We start from the raw sequence: 16,550 nt of genomic DNA, 5'->3' as shown, positions 1-16,550 counted from the left end.
AAAGATTTTGCTGATGAATGTGGGAACCATTAAAACCAATTTGGAGGAGAATCACAAGAAGCACACATATATAGGAAATAAACTCTGAAATGAATTTGAAAATACATTAAAAAAAAAAAAAAAGAGACCCATCCACAGGACAATAATCCATTGCATTCCACTAGGAACAATTAATTTCCATCTTATGGGCAAAAATTACCTGCATTCATTTTTCTACAACTTAACAAAATTTTAATATATCTCAAAGACAATGAAAGATGTAGAAACCTGAATAGGCAATGTAGACAATGTACCTACTAACCTTTTCTTCACATTTTAAGGTCTTCCAAAATTAGCCCTGACAGTTTGTGAAACTAAAACATGTATCTGTAGTTTTATACTGGTAATGTATTAAATATCCTGAATTTGTGTGTTGATAATTGCTTAAATACAAGAAATAGAATTCATTTACTCTCATTGCCCTCATGGAAATATTATAATAAGGTGTTTTTTTAATGAATTTCAATCGATTAGTATGTCATTATTTTGTTAGGGGAAGTCATAGTAGAACTTTGCTGTAGGCTGTTTGTCACTTGTAAGAGTAATTATATAAAACTCGAATGGAAGTACATTATTAAAAATGTTTTAAATGGCATAATAGATTAACAAATAAAAGATCAGTCCCTTAAATTAGTGGTAAGAATGTTTTTAAATTAAATGGGCCAACAGATTTTATTTTCACATGGATATTTTGAATATTTTAAATATAATACGTTATTCAGCATCATAAATGGCAGATATTTCATTAAATAGAAGCAACTATATTAAACTGACATAATGTGATGTCACATACCCATGTGGATTTTTGTGTTGCTTGAAGAGAACAGAAATCTGATGCAGAATTAGAAGGAGCTATTTAAGCTGAGAGTTCTCTTCTCCTCAGGAAACACTCCAAGTTGCCTGAATATTAACAGCACTTAGAAAAAGTGTCTTAGCGTTTCACAGTGAAGAATGCAATGATGTCAAATCTCTGGGTCAGAGGTTAAAAAGAAAAAACAATAGCAAAACAAATTTAGAATTGAAATTAGTCAAAAGTAAAATTTATCTTACTGCACTCCTTGTCAGGATCACCGCCTAACCGGTTGTACAGCAAAATGTGCAGTGAGGGTACCCCCTAGTGGTCAGATGCTAAAGCAACTTTTTAAGTGACAGTCTTAAATGTACACAAATGTCAAAACAGGATTTTAAAAGAGAACTGTCAAAAGAGAAGCAATATACATTTTTAAAGAGGAACAGAAATTAAAAAAGAAGAAAAGCCTCTCAGCTGCCCCACTGCTGCTTTCCCCCAAGCCATTCCCACTAGCTAAGTGCATAGGTGTGCCTGCTGGGTGGGTGGTTTGTGTGTCTGTGTGTGTGTGTGTGTGTGTGTGTGTGTGTGTGAGAGAGAGAGAGAGAGAGAGAGAGAGAGAGAGAGAGAGTTTCTCACAATGGTCACATTTATCACATACTAATACTCTACCTTTTGTTTCCTCAGATTTAGGCAGTATTCAATTCATGGTGTGAAATCTTTGGATTAAAACAAACCAAAAAATATTTTTATGTGTGAAGTACTATTGTATACTTCATTTCATGCTAGAGCTACAGTTTTGTTTGTTTGTTGTTGTTGTTTTTTCCTGCTCCAAATTTGTTGTAGTTTTGTGAAGTTCAAATTTTCGGTTTCTCTCTTCAGCATTAATAGTAGCCATTAAGAATCTTCTTCCATGGGGTCCCCAGGTGGCTCAGTGGGTTAATAAGCCTCTGCCTCAGCTCAGGTCATGATCCCAGGGTCCTGGGATTGAGTCCTGCATTGGGCTCTCTGCTCGGCCGGTAGCTGGCTTCCACTCTCTCTCTGCCTACTTGTGATCTCTCTCTGTTGAGGAAATAAATGAATAAGAATCTTTTTCCTGCATATAACCCACTCTTTTAGATATACTCTGCAGGGAGAAGGGAAATGCCCATGAGTCTGTCTGGGGTTTCAGTCCTATTAAATGTTAAACAGACATTGTTCTGTGTATGTGTTGTCCTTACATGTGGTATCTCCACATTTTCCCTAGAAAGACTAAAAATTGCTTTTGATGTCTTATATGTGAAGTTTATCTTATATTCAAGATATATAGTTATAGATAGATCACATACACAATGTTGTACATTACATATAAATAACATTTGCTTCCTATCATCCAAAAGTCCTCACAATTGATAGCTTAAAATATTTCTGGTATTCTTCTGTTTTGTTTCCTTAACTTTAGTTGGTACTTGAACCAGGAGCTAGGGCAAAACAAATAAAATGTACTTTTAAAATGAATTATAAATTTTTTGTCTAATCTCTCATTGAAGAATTACTATTCCGTCAAAGGCAAAAGTTTAAGCATTATAGACATTTGAAATAATATGGGCTGTTTTCCTTTTTTTTTTTTAAAGATTTTATTCATTTATTTGATAGAGATCACAAGTAGGCAGAGAGGCAGGCAGAGAGAGAGTGGGGGAAGCAGGCTCCCTGCTGAGCAGAGAGTCCGATTCAGGGCTCAATCCCAGGACCCTGGGATCATAACCTGAGCCGAAGGCAGAGGCTTTACACCACTGAGTCACCCAGGTGCCCCTAGGCTGTTTTCATATATTAATAAATTAAACATAATTACCTTTATTCTGAAAATAATTTCCTTTGACAGTATGACTACATGATTCACAGTATTTTACTAGAAGATAAGTGAAATTATCTCCAAAGAGCCTAGCAAAGTGGCAAACACTTAATAAATGTTAATTATAAATTATTTTTCTTCATATATTTCAAGGTATGTTTTCTTTAGTCACCTTTTTATACCTTTCCAGTTCTGTAAATCTCAGTCATGGGAGAGGAAGGGGAGTGTGACGGGTAGAAAGCTGGAATGGAAAGACAAATCTTTTAGAATTGTGACCGAAATATCTTGCTTTTATACATTTTATGAAGAGGCTTGACCATGAGGACTCATTTTTAGGGAAACACTTAGGGGCTGAGTGAGAGCTCTCTGAATCATCAGTTTCATTCTGCTAATTATAAATATACACCTATTGCTCTGGCTTATTAAAAGCAAGTTTGGTATATGTTTATTATTTCATGCTAGCGGCTGAATTATATAAGTTACAAAACCAGCTTTCATTACTGTGCCCTTAAAAATACTTGGATAGAGGGATGTCTGGGTGGCTCAGTCAGTTAAGCATCTGCTTTTGACTCAGGTCATGGTCTTGGGGTTTTGGATGGAGCCCCTAGTCAGCAGGGTCTGTTTCTCCGTTTCCCTCTGCCCTTTCCCCCAACTCCAGCACACATGTTCTCTCTCTCTCTCTCTCTCTCTCTCTCAAATAAATAAATAAATAAATAAATAGAATATTTTAAAAAATACTTGGATAGAGGTAACAATGAAGGAAATTTAAATTAATAACGTGAGTAACATATTTTATTATCTATTGCAATACTGATAGTAGATAATATTCATCATTGCTAACCTTTTATTGCCTTACATGTATTTGAGATTAAATAGAAGGTCGCTGAGTAAAGATAATTTTAGCAAAGTCTCACAATAATTATCCACTTATATTTAACTATACACTGTCAAATGGGGTACTCAGTCAAAACATAAGAAAAAATTGTCTGAAGTCATCCTACAGGAAGACTGTTGAATTTTTTTTTTTTTTAAGACCTTATTTATTTGACAGAGAAAGATCACAAGTAGGCAGAGAGGCAGGCAGTGAGAGAAGAAGAAGCAGGCTCCCTCCAGGAAGCCTGATGCGGACTAGATCCCAGGACCCTGGGATCATGACCTGAGCAGAAGGCAGAGGCTTTAACCCACTGAGCCACCCAGGCGCCTGAAAATTTTTTTTCTGTGAAAGTCATGTTAAAGAGGTTTGTCCTTGGGCACTGCAACAAATTAATAAAATAGAGACCATGTTATCATATGTTTTAGTATTTTCAACAAATATTTGAAATATAAATAATCTGTAATCTTTCTGTTTGACATGTGAGGTTTCAAGTTCTTCAATATTTTCAAATCTTCAAACATAGCAAACAAGTTTGCCTGGTTCTTTTATAAATGGTCAGTTTTTAAAGATCGTATTATTTGATCAGTTAATGTTACTCTACACCTATGTAACTGTAGCCGCAGTTTCTCCCTTCACCCTACTTTGATACTCTAAAAACTGGGCAATTGCATATTTTGGTATATTTCTTTTTAAAAATCAATAAACCTCAGTATTGAGTAAATGCTTTTATTTTGCCTTACAATATTTAAAAGACAAGGCAAATCATTCATGATTTAATCTCTTTATCTCCAATATTATTATGTGATTTGATTCTAAAGTACAGATTTTCTCTTATTTCTCATGAGACATGCAATTTTGAAAACCAATACTTGATGGTAAGTGATACATTTCATCCTGAAAACAGGTAATTTAAAAAACAATTGATTTCAACAAAAATGTGAATCAGCAATCCAGCATTGAGAAGTACTGATAGTGTTTAGTTCCACACCCTTCTCCCCCATCCCAGTTATGGCTCTGCGGTCAGATAGAAATGACCTTATTTTAATAAATCTTTCATTTCTAGCTTTCAAAATCAGGTTAAATACTTCTCTACATAGTGGTCAAAATAGAACCTATAACAATTTGGAGAATAAAAGCAATTTTGGTTTGCAATGCCAATAATATTTAGAAGGGCAAATTGTCTTTTAAAATGAAATATAACGTCACCTAAAATCAGAAAGAAACGTTTGTAACTTGAATGATCTGAGAAAAAAAATGTATCTTGTACTACATGCACAAAAATATTGCATACACAGGAAAGTTACATTGTAGTATTTGAATAAACAAACAATCCACACAAAGTATAAACACTAATTACTTCCATATTTTCAATAGTTCTTCAACCAAAAAGATTTTGTAGAGATTCGCTTTGTATGTGTATATGTATTTTGTGTGTGTGTGTAGAGAGTACTCTTGTTGCTTTTTTGTGTTTTATTTTCTTAATAGAAAGAAACAAAGCGAGGTTTGCTGGGGGTGGGTAGGGAGAGGGTGGTGGGGTTATGAACATTGGGGAGGGTGTGTGCTATGGTGAGTGTTGTGAATTGTGTGAGACTGATGATTCACAGACCTGTGTCCCTGAAGCAAATAATACATTATATGTTAATTAAAAAAAATAAATTTATATTATGTTTTTGAATATACTCTTCAAAGCATATTTCCTAATAGCAATTGTAAAATGATCTCATAAAGCTGCATTATTTAACCTAAAAAGCATATTCCATGGCATTATTTTAGAATATATATTATATATATTAATTTTATATTATTCAAATTCTACAATTTTTTTACTCCACGAAATTGTTACACTGGAGACTTGGTCCATTCTTCTTGTCTTTAAGCAATAAGCTTTTTCTTTTGGTATTAAGATTTTTTTAAGGTTCTCCTAAACTTTTAAAAAGTGCTGCTTTGGTGTAAAATGAAAAAAAAAGTTATTAACTGCCATATGACTTCTGGATATAGGACTCCTGAGCACACCTAACTGTTAACATTTGTCACGAGACTAATTTATAATGTGTTCAAAACTGTGATTCTTTATTATAGAACTATTGTTTAGGAGTTAAAACTCTCGGGTCCCTATCTTCCTGGTAATGTTTGTGTAGCTTCTGAAAACAGGGGTATTCTAAAGTTTTGCTTACCACGCTGTTTTCTTTCCTGGGTCACGAAGCAGGAGGCCAGGGCACTGTAACCTCTCCCTCCTTTTCCCTCAGGAGCTATCTCTGACCTGTGAACTCCTGTGTGCTGAGCTTTCAAACAGAGCTTATCTAGCAGCTATTCCTGAGTCTCAACTGGCAAGGGAGCTAAGATCTATTGATTACCTTTTTTTCCCCCCCCAAACTCTATGCCTTTATTAAATGAATTTTCCCTGACTTCTGAGGTTTCATGTTTTGTAGGGCTGGGTTTCTAATAGATGGGACGGATAGCCAGAGCACAGATTTCCATACAAATGTTTGCTAATAAAGTAAGTGCTTTATTGAAAATCCCGACAAAGAAGATGCTGGGTGGCTCACTGGGTTAAGTGTCTGCCCTGGGCTCAGGTCATGATCTCAGTGTCCTCTGATGGAGTCCCACAGCCAGCTCCTTGCTCAGTAGGAAGCCTGCTTCTCCCCTGCCTGCCTCTCCCCCTGCTTCTGCTCTCTCTCTCTATCTCTGTGTCAAATAAATAAATAAAATCGTAAAAGAAAAGAAGAAAAGAAATTAATGCTTAATTAAAATTTGAGGTAAAATTTGAAGAAATAAACCAGTTGTTGAAATGGTGATCACTACGCTCTCTCTTTGCAGTGCCCCCTCCTCTGATGATGGCCCAGGTTTGTCTCTGAACCCTTTGTAGTTTAGGTTCTATCCTCTGTTCTTCCTCACCTGAAAAATCTGCCCCAATACTTCCACACATCTGAGTTAAAGGGCAGAAATCCAATCCTCAAAGCACTGGTGAGTAAGCGGTTCCTTGAGCAGATAGAAGCAAGCTACAACCCACAGCACAGAAATAAATCAAAGTTCTGCAAATCGTACCTCTGCTTTCTCTTTCTTCTACCTTATATTCTTCTTTCTCTCTTTCAGAGGATCTCCCACTCCTGTCCCCAAACTCCCTCTCTGCTCTATCTCTCTGCAAATTATTCAGCCTCCCTCAGTTTCCAGGATCTTCCCCACCCCATCCTCTTTCTTATGTAAAACAATTTAATGCTGCCAAAATCTTTCCAATTTGCATACTTACACCCTCACTTAGAGAAATTGGGATCCTCAGAAGGTATCACTTTTTTTAGAGGTAAAACGAATTCTAACAACGAACGTGTGGGTGTTTGCACTTGCACACAGTCTTTGATCTGGTTCCTACCCATCCTCATACGTTCCTGAAGAGCTGTCATGCCCTGCAGAGTAATATTTTCTTGCTAGTATTTATCAGTGTACACCAAGGAGGATCCTCTCCACAAAGACAGAAGTTCACATTGCCTTACTCTTCTATCCTAAATGCAGTCAGATCCCTGTAGGACCATGGCTTGGACCTACCTACATGATCTCTTCAGGTTTTGTGATTGGTCTTCTTATTCAGAGTCCAGTCCCCTTTTCTTTTATGTCTGACAGTACAGAAGCTGATCATTCACCATCCTATCTCTCTGGATTGCTGAAAATCAAATTTTCCATAATGCTTGATAGACTTCACTCCCTCAAGGGACCCAGACTTTAGTACTGGTTCAGATGCTACGTTTCAACCCATTTCAATGGTTCAGGCTGACAGGTTAGCTAGAAAGACCAGAAAAGTATACTAGCCCACAAGGTAAGAAATATTTATTGAAGGGTTAAAAATTTTAAAATAAGCTTAGCATCCTAAAATACCAAATGCCCAAATCACATATGGTTTGATCACTTACCACTAAAATACCTTATCTCACTTTTATTTTCTCATCTTGAAACCATACTAGTGAACTGAGAATTCTTGGATGTATCTTCCAGCTCTAAGATGTGATCTTTCATTGCACTAGTGTGTGTTTAGCGCTGTATATCTAACTATCTAACTCTAGTCTGTTTTTTTTTTTTACATAAAAGACTGAGATTCCGCCTTATACAGCTGCAGGTTCAAGTGCAAAGAGAGAGTAGGAGGAGAGACAGAGAGACAGAGATTTCCAATTTCTCTGCAGTAAGTGTTTCCCAGCCGGAAGGAAGTCGTTTCATGATTTTCTACGTGTCTCTACCTGTCCAACTCCATGCTCCTTGAAGTCAGTATCTTTCCTTCATAAATCAGTTCTTTTTCTAAGAAAGGTCAACTTCCTATTTGTTCCATATCCATCTACAAAAACCAAATTTCTTAAAAGATCAAGACTTCTGGTTTTGCAGAATATTCGAAACACAACAGAGGACAAAAGACCTGTTGGTTTTTAAAACAAATCTTTTTGGGGCACCTGGGTGGTTCAGAGGGTTAAAGCCTCTGCCTTCAGCTCAGGTTATGATCTCAGGGTCCTGGGATGGAGCCCCACATCCGGCTCTCTGCTCGGCAGGGACCCTGCTTCCCCCTCTCTCTCTGCCTGCTTGTGATCTTTCTCTCTCTGTCAAATAAATAAATACAATTTAAAAAAAAAACACACATAACTTTTTTTTTTCATGCTATTATATATTACTGTTTGGTTGTTGTTACTCTTTTTTAAACTTATATTCCTGAAGGCCTGAGGTAAATGACATTTAAGCATGCATTACTTTATGTTAAGGCAGAACTATGCATTCTTTCTCTGAAACTATTCTCTATGCATTGTCACTTCTTCTTAAATTGTAAACCTTAGGGTCTCCTCTTTCTCTCTCTCTCTCTCTCTTTAATTCCATCCAACTGTCTTTTGCCAATATCTGTCACTTTTAGCTTCACCTCCCTGGTAATACTCTGCCCCTTCTCCAGAGCCCCTCCTGAGGCTGTCTTCTGTGTGTCCATCTCCATATCCGTACATCACTGCCACTCATGTTTCACATTGATGACACTGACAGTGATTGCTTCTTGTGTATAAATAGAAAAAAGGAAGAGCCCACCACAAAACAATGCTTCTCCAAAGGCTGTAGCCCATAATTGAAATCCAGTTGCAATGCAGCTTGGTAATTCTAGAATTTCAAAAATAGGCCTCTTTGCTGATAGCTTTTTGCCAGGCTGATCTGTCTGACACTCTTATTTCCCAGAAGTTTATCTGTCTAACACATTGTGTAGAGCTGGGCGCTGGCAACTGTGCAGTTCTGCACTTGAACCAGGAGGGAGAGAATGAAACTTAGTGCCAATAAGCATTTATTTATTTATTTGACAGCTGTGACAAAGATAAGGTCATGCCTTATATACATAGCTGCGCTTCAATTAATGAAAGCTGATTACACATGTGACTTAAGGATGAGCCTTCCCATTATGGAAGGGATTATTCATATCACAAAAGAATTCACTGCAGGGTTCCATTAAAAAGTGACTATTGCTTTTAAAATGATCCTTTAGTTCAAGTCAATTGCTAAAACTCAAGCACTCTAAGATCGCATGGACTGAGGTCCCCCCACAGTTCTTTTGTTCCAACTCCATTTTATTAGCTATATAGACAGCAGGTACACACACACACACACACACACACTCACACTCACACACATATATATGCCAGCATAACTTGGAGATATTGCAGGTTTCATTTCAGAACACTACAACAAGGTAAATATTGCAATAAAGTAAGTCAAATGAATGTTTCAGTTTCCCAGGGCATATAAAAGTTTATGTTTACACTAAACTGTATTCTAGTAAGTATGCAATAGCATTTTGTCTTAAAAACAATGTAGGTACCTCAATTAAAAATACTAGCTAAAAGGTGCTTGCCATCACCTTGAACTCTCAGCAAGCCATAGTCCTTTAGCTAGCAGAGGGCACACTGCCTCTGTGTTGAGGGCTGCTGACAGATCAGTATGGTGGGTGCTGTAGGCTGGGGTGGCTGTGGCCATTTTTTTTTTTTTAATTGGTAAAAAAGGTATTGTGCACACAACAAAAAGACAGTTTGCAATTCCTTAAAATAAGGCATAATGAAATTTGCCACAGCGATTGACTCTTCCTCTCACAAACAACTTTTTTGTAGCCTGCAATTCTGTTTGATAGCATTTTACCCACAGTAGAACTTCTTTCAGAATTGGAGTCAGTCCTCTCAAACCCTGCCACTGCTTTATTAACAAGGTTTATGTAATACTCTAAAACCTTCAATGTCATTTCAACAGTCTTCACAGTGTTTTCACCAGGAGTAGGTTCCTTCTCAAGAGACCAATTTTTTTTGGACTCTTCCGTGAGAAACAACCCTTCAGCCATTTAAGTTTTGTCATGAGACCGCAGCAATTCAATCACATCTTCAGGCTCCACTTCTAATTCTAGTTTTCTTTCTATTTCCACATCTGCAGTTACCATCGCCACTAAAGTCTTGAACCCCTCAAAGTCATCCTTGAGGGTTAGGACCACTTATTCCAAATTCCTGTGAATGTAGATATTTCCACCTCTTCTCATGAATCACATATGTTCTTAATGTCAACCAGAAAGGTGAATCCTTTCCAGAAGATAAGTCAAAATCCCACTTTGACCCATGGGCTGCAGAATGGTTGCTTTATTATCAACCTCATTGTACATCCCCGTCTGAGCCTTTAGGGACCAGTTGCAGTGCCAATGAGCAGTCATATTTTGAAAAGAATCTTTTTTTTTTTCAACAGTAGGTCTCAGTGTTGAGCTTAAAGTATTCAGTAAGACCATGTTGTTATAAACAGACGTGTTGTTATCCAGGCTTCGTTGTTGCATTCATAGAGCACAGGCAGAGAAAATTTAGCATAATTGTTATGGGCCCCCAAACTTGAGAATGTCCATGATCATTGGCTTCAGATGAAAATCACCAGCTGCATTAGTCCCTAGCAAGAGAGTCCGTCTGTCCTTTTAAGTTTTGAAGCCAGACGTTGACTTCTCCTCTCTAGCTGTGGAGGTTCTAGATGGCATCTCCCAATAGAAGGCTACTTCATTTACATTAAAAATCTGTGGTTTAAGGTAGCCACCCTTCACTAATTATTTTAGCTAGATTTTCTGGAGAACTTGCTACAGAACCTATATCAGCACTTGATGTTTTACTTTGCCCTTTCTTATTATGAAGAGAGCTTCTTTCCTTAAACCTCATGAACCAATCTCTGCTGTCTTCAAACTTTTCTTCTACAGCCTCCTCACCTCTCTCAGCCTTTATAACATTGAACAGAGTCAAGACACTTAGCCTAATCTTGCTCTGGATAAGTCCTTGGCTTACAGGAAATACTCCATCTGGTTTGATCTTTTATCCAGACAACTAAAATTTTCTCCATATCAGCAATAAGCCTGTTTCTCTTTCTTAACTTTCAGATATTTATTGAAGTAGCACTTTTAATTTCTTCCAAGAACTTTCCTTTGCCCTCACGACTTGGCTACCTGGTGCAAGAGGACTAGCTTTCAGCCTATCTTGGCTTTCAACATGCCTTCCTTGCTGAGCCTTAATCATTTCTAGTTTTCAATTGAAAGTGAGAGAGTGTGACTTTCATATGTCTCTCTTTCCTTCACTGAGAGGCCATTGTAGGGTTCTAATTGGTCTAATATTCAATATTGTTGTGTCTTGGGAAATAGGGAAGCCTGAGGAAAGATAGAGAGATGGAGAGATATGAACACGGCCAATTAGTGAAGCAGTCAGAACGCACACATTGATTAAGTAAATTTGCTGTCTTATAGGGGTATAGTTCATAATTAAGTAAATTTGCTGTCTTATAGGGGTATAGTTCATCACGTCCTAAAACAATTATGATACTACCATCAAAAGTCATTGACCACAGACCACCATAACAAATATAATAATAATGAAACAAATTGAAATATTACAAGAATTACCAAAATGTGACACAGAAACAAACATGATATGAGCAAATACTATTGAAAAAATGGTACCAGCAGACTTGCTTGAGACAGAATTGCTACAAAGCTTTAACTTGTAAAAATTACAATATCTGAAAAGCACAGTAAAGCAAAACACAATAAAACAAGGCAAGCTTATATCTGCTTTCAGGAAGAAAGATGGGTATCATGTGGAGACAGATAATTTTATTACACCAAATGGTATATTGAAAGAACTCAGTTTTCCTTTAATTTTTAAACCTTTTGCTGGAATATTAAGATTAATGGGAACTAATTTTTTGTTTGTATTAGCTGCTCTGTTCCTGGAAACTAAGAAAATAAAATTTGCATCAGGAACAAAGTGAAAGTGTGGGAATCAGATCTTTGAATTATTTTTATTTATGAGAGCAGCATTAGTAAATTTAATGAAACATTTTAATTTAATTAATTCAATTTCACACCCAGGAAAGAGATTTTCTGGAGATCCTACAACTAAAGAAGTGGAAGGGGAAGATTATAAAAATATTCTAAGCTTCTGTGAATGAAAGACAATTTTATAGTAATCTTTGAGTTTGTTTGTTGTTTTCACTAAGTTCTTTGAACCTAAATGTGTTGGTTGAGTATGGACTTCAAATAAACTGTTTTTTAGGAATTAGTTTTATGGAATTAGATATACTCTATTTTAAAATCTCAACTCTGTGTACAGTGATTCCTTGAAGAGATGGCTTTATTCTAAGGTTGTTTTGTCATTATGGAAGATATATTCTCCAGATTGTTTCCAGCAAAGACTTGGCTTTTAATAAATTTAATTATCTAATGAAGAGTAGTAAGGGGACGAGGAAGCTCCACTACATAACACTGATGCCTTTGAGTAAAATGAAAATTCTGTAGGAGTTGGAGTAGGCTATCTGCCTTCTTGTTACAAATCTGCTACTAGAAAAAAAAAAAAAAATGCCACCCTAAAAACTTACCTTAAAGTCTCTGGACTTTCTTTTCTACATATGTTAAATGAGATGTATTCCAACCTTACACAGCTCACGGAAGGTGGTGATGACAATTAGAAAACTGATCTGAAACCATTTGAAAGTATAAAAATAATTTCTCAGTAGTCTGAAACAAGAAAAATTATTTTAGTATCTACTTAAACAGAGAGACAAACACCAGTGTATCTTAGATCTTTAGTAGGGAGATCTAGAATAATTTTGATCTTAAGAATTAGCACTTCATCACTGTGAATCACCTTTGACATATGGAGCTATTATTATCCACCAAATAGCCTCTTTACAGCTTGAAACAAAACAAACAAAAAGGCACCTCATCTAGTTCTCCAATCCCCTAATAGGTATTTAAATATGTAGAGAAAAATTGATGATGAGTAATATCATATAAGCATATATTTTGGGTCTTAAAATTTCATCACAATCCACCTAAAATGTAGACTCTGGGAATTATACACAAATAAAAGGAACCTACCTTGACAGAGAAGGCAAGCTCCCTCCCCCAAAACAAACAAAACTGTATTCCAGGGACAACAGATGGGATAGCTGATGAATTCATCCTTCTATAATTTTCTTCCATTGTTTTCTGTTTAGTTATAAATTAAATGTCCTGATTGATGGGGCATGTTGTCCTTGAGATTAACCTCAATTGGTTAGACCATGTTGCCTGAAAAGCCAGAGATAAGAGTTTATGGCACCAAGAGAGCCAGATGGCTTTTCACTATTCCATAGCTTGAGTGGGTCAGAACAATACCATCAACTCTCAGGAAGTGGGTCATATTAATCGCCTGCCAATGCTGATCAATGACATCTACACAGTACACAAGAATGACACACAGTGTGGTTTCTCATCATTCCCCACCCTACCCTTCTCCTTTACATACATCTTCATAGACTTTCCTTGAGGTGCATGTGTGTGTGTATAGATATAGATGTAGATATAATTTACAAGTGTAAATAGCATACCTCCTTATAATAGTCTCTTCTCCAAATATTAGTAAAAATCTAAGTCATGTCATCTTATGAGGGAAAATGAAAGTAAAACCTGAACATCATTTGTTTTAATTTCAACAGTCCTCCAAAGGTGATAAAATCAGTTTCTGCTCTGTGTTAGCTAAGCTCTTCAAGTAACATGGAACTTAGTACATTTGGGATCTTCCTGGTATTGACATGGGTCCTTGGGATAACATATTCTTTTTGTACCAGGGTCCTAAAAATAAATGCCACTTTATATAAATAAATTTTCTCTTTATTTATAAAGTTGTATCTTCAAATTGCAGGCTCATGTAAGCCTTAAAGGTAAAGCAAACTGATGGATATTGATAATAATGCAGAACAGTTAGGACCCATGTGAAAAGGCTCTGTTTGAAGTGAGGGCATAATGGACTTTGAACTACATAAATTAAAATATGTTTCCTGTGCCTAGATATCCCATAATCCCTAAATACTTGCATATTCAACTTAGATATCATCAGGAATATGCCTTTTGGTCATAAAGTTGGGGCAGTCTGGGTAACATATTAGGTCCCCAGTAATTTTTTTTTAATTTTTTTTTAAGATTTTATTTATTTATTTGACAGAAAGATCACATGTAAGACAGAGAGACAGGCAGAGAAAGAGAAGGGAAGGCAGGCTCCCTGCCGAGCTCAGTCCCAGGACCCTGAGATCATGACCTGAGCTGAAGACAGAGGCTTAACCCACTGAGCCACACAGGCACCCAGGACCCCAATATTTGCCTTTCTGTTATACTTGTATGAATCAACTATCCTCTCATGTACATGTTAGTAACTGGGTTAGGCAACTCTAAACAGAGTCCTCAAAACCCTCAGTTAAGAGTAAAGTGACTATATGAAGAGAGTAATCTTCCTATAAGAGTTCATTCTCTTTGTTCAATCAGAAATCCAAAAGCAGGTGAATTCTGCCTTTGGTTCAGCAGCTAATTCAATATGTTACTTCTGTAGTTTTCACCATAGCCCTGGCCTTTCTTTCCTGGTTACAGTATAGCCGCTGTAAGCCATCACACTCCAATTCTAGGTAACAGGCAGAAGAAAAATTTTAAGGCCAAAAGGGGTTTCTGATAATCTCCACCCTTCTACTTCTGTTAATATTTCATTGTCCATTGTCCATGCACATCTACCAAAAAAACTCAAAAACGAAAAACAAAAAGCAAAAACCCTAAGAAACAGGACTATGTAACTGGGCCCAAGGCCACCACAATAACTGTGTGGTGGTGATGGTGGTGGTGTGAAGAGGATTCTCTGAGAAGGAAGGAGAAAATTATAATGGTTAGACAAATAGTGTTCTCTGACTTTAGGCTAAGTGGAAGCCTAATGGAAGGCCCTGGTTTGTTGGCCCAGAATACTAACAGAACATGGCTTGACAATTCTCTACCTTCATGCACTGCTTAGATTGGAAAGCTCCAACCTTCGATGACACAATTGTCTAGGAGCCTCTCCTGTCTTCATCAATGGCTCAATGAAAGACAGGAGGCAATAATCAAGTTTGTAATTGTTGTATTCATACCCTGTGCTTTCATTAAAGGTCTCCATTGCAATGTCGCTCAATTAGAACAAAAGGGGGCTCTTCTCAGTTGAAACTTTGAACTAAATACATTGTCCTATATTGATCTAACTATTCAGACCCTGAGATCATGGCCTGAGCTGAAACCAAGAGTCAGATGCTTAACCAATTGAGCCAGCTGGGTGCCCCTGTATTTGTATTTTAAACATTCTGAGAAACTTTGTAATTAAACTAATCCATTCAACTTTATTTAACTCAGCATTTCCTGTATTTATATTATGATGAAAATAATTTTTCTTGCTTATAAACATTTTTTGGAAAGTTCCATGGAAGGTATTTAAATAAAGTTTGTTCTGCTTCAAGCCTTGTGCTTATGCACACTTTCCATTTCCTTACGACAGCTACATGTCATTGGATTTGATATTCCTCTGTATTTTAAGACAAAATCTAATAATATATCTGTACAGTCCATTGATAAGACTTCCCCCCCCCCTTTTCAGGCACTTAAATCTAGTTCAATCAGTTATGTCTTGAGTAATGAGATCACATGTGACAAATGGGACAATGGGACATATATGACCATATGTGGTAACCAATGTATAAGACACTTTTTCCTGGAAGGAGTTTCACAGGAGCTGTGGAGCATTCACTCGGGATTATTCACTCCTCTTCAGTACCTCCTCTGATGTTCCAGATGATCTGAGACCTCAGTCCCCCATAATCCACTCCTATAAGTAGCAAGTCAGATTGGGAGAATAAATTCAATGAACTGTCACAAACAGTTCTCAATAAAATAAGAGGGAAAGTGAAACTGTAGCCCACATAAGAATTACATGTAGATTTACTAAGCTTTGGGGTCCTCTTGGTTGAAATGCATTTCCAAAGGAAAAAAAAAATCAATATTAAACTACATTTGATATATGTCTTTGCTAAAAGCCACAACTTCCAGTATTCTAGAGAGGAATGATTTATAACTATTACATCCAACAAAATGTTCTTTTTGGCCCTGAAATCTGATAATTTGGTTTTACATGGTGACTGTGCTTCCAGAAATAAAACTCCTGTCCATCACCATTATTATTATCAAGGATAGGCTGAGAAGTGCTGTAGAAAGCATAGCACATTTTCCCTGCTTTACTCATGTGTGATAATTGCAGAGTTTTGGAAATGTATTAGCTACAGAGAAAGAAGAATGAAGACCGTAAAGCTGTTTTAGGTAGAAATGAGCAAGGAACCTTGGTTTTCTATCTTGGGAGCACTTTTCTCAGTGTATTCTGTAATATATTTCATGTTGGCCTTGCAGATGTATTTTTGAATATTTCAACCTGAAAATATTTCACTGCCTTGCAAATGTTTTATCAGCCTGCCTTCCTCTCCACACTGGGACCTGATGCATATTGCAAGTGAAGGATAGGGAATGAGAATGTAGACCTCATTTTTAATCCCTAATTCTGCATTTTTTGTTTTTGTTTTCTGGGTTTTTTGTTTTGTTTTGTTTCCTGTGTTGGGGTGTGTGTGTGTGTATAGATCATGGTTGTGTGGTTGCATATGATGTCTTGTTGTTTTGTTTTGTTTTATTTTCCTGTGTTGGG

The sequence above is a fragment of the Mustela nigripes genome, chromosome 1 (assembly GCF_022355385.1).
Source record: "Mustela nigripes isolate SB6536 chromosome 1, MUSNIG.SB6536, whole genome shotgun sequence".
Lineage (NCBI taxonomy): Eukaryota > Metazoa > Chordata > Mammalia > Carnivora > Mustelidae > Mustela > Mustela nigripes.
The sequence above is the reverse complement of the archived record's forward strand: the minus strand, read 5'-3'. Positions refer to the sequence as shown.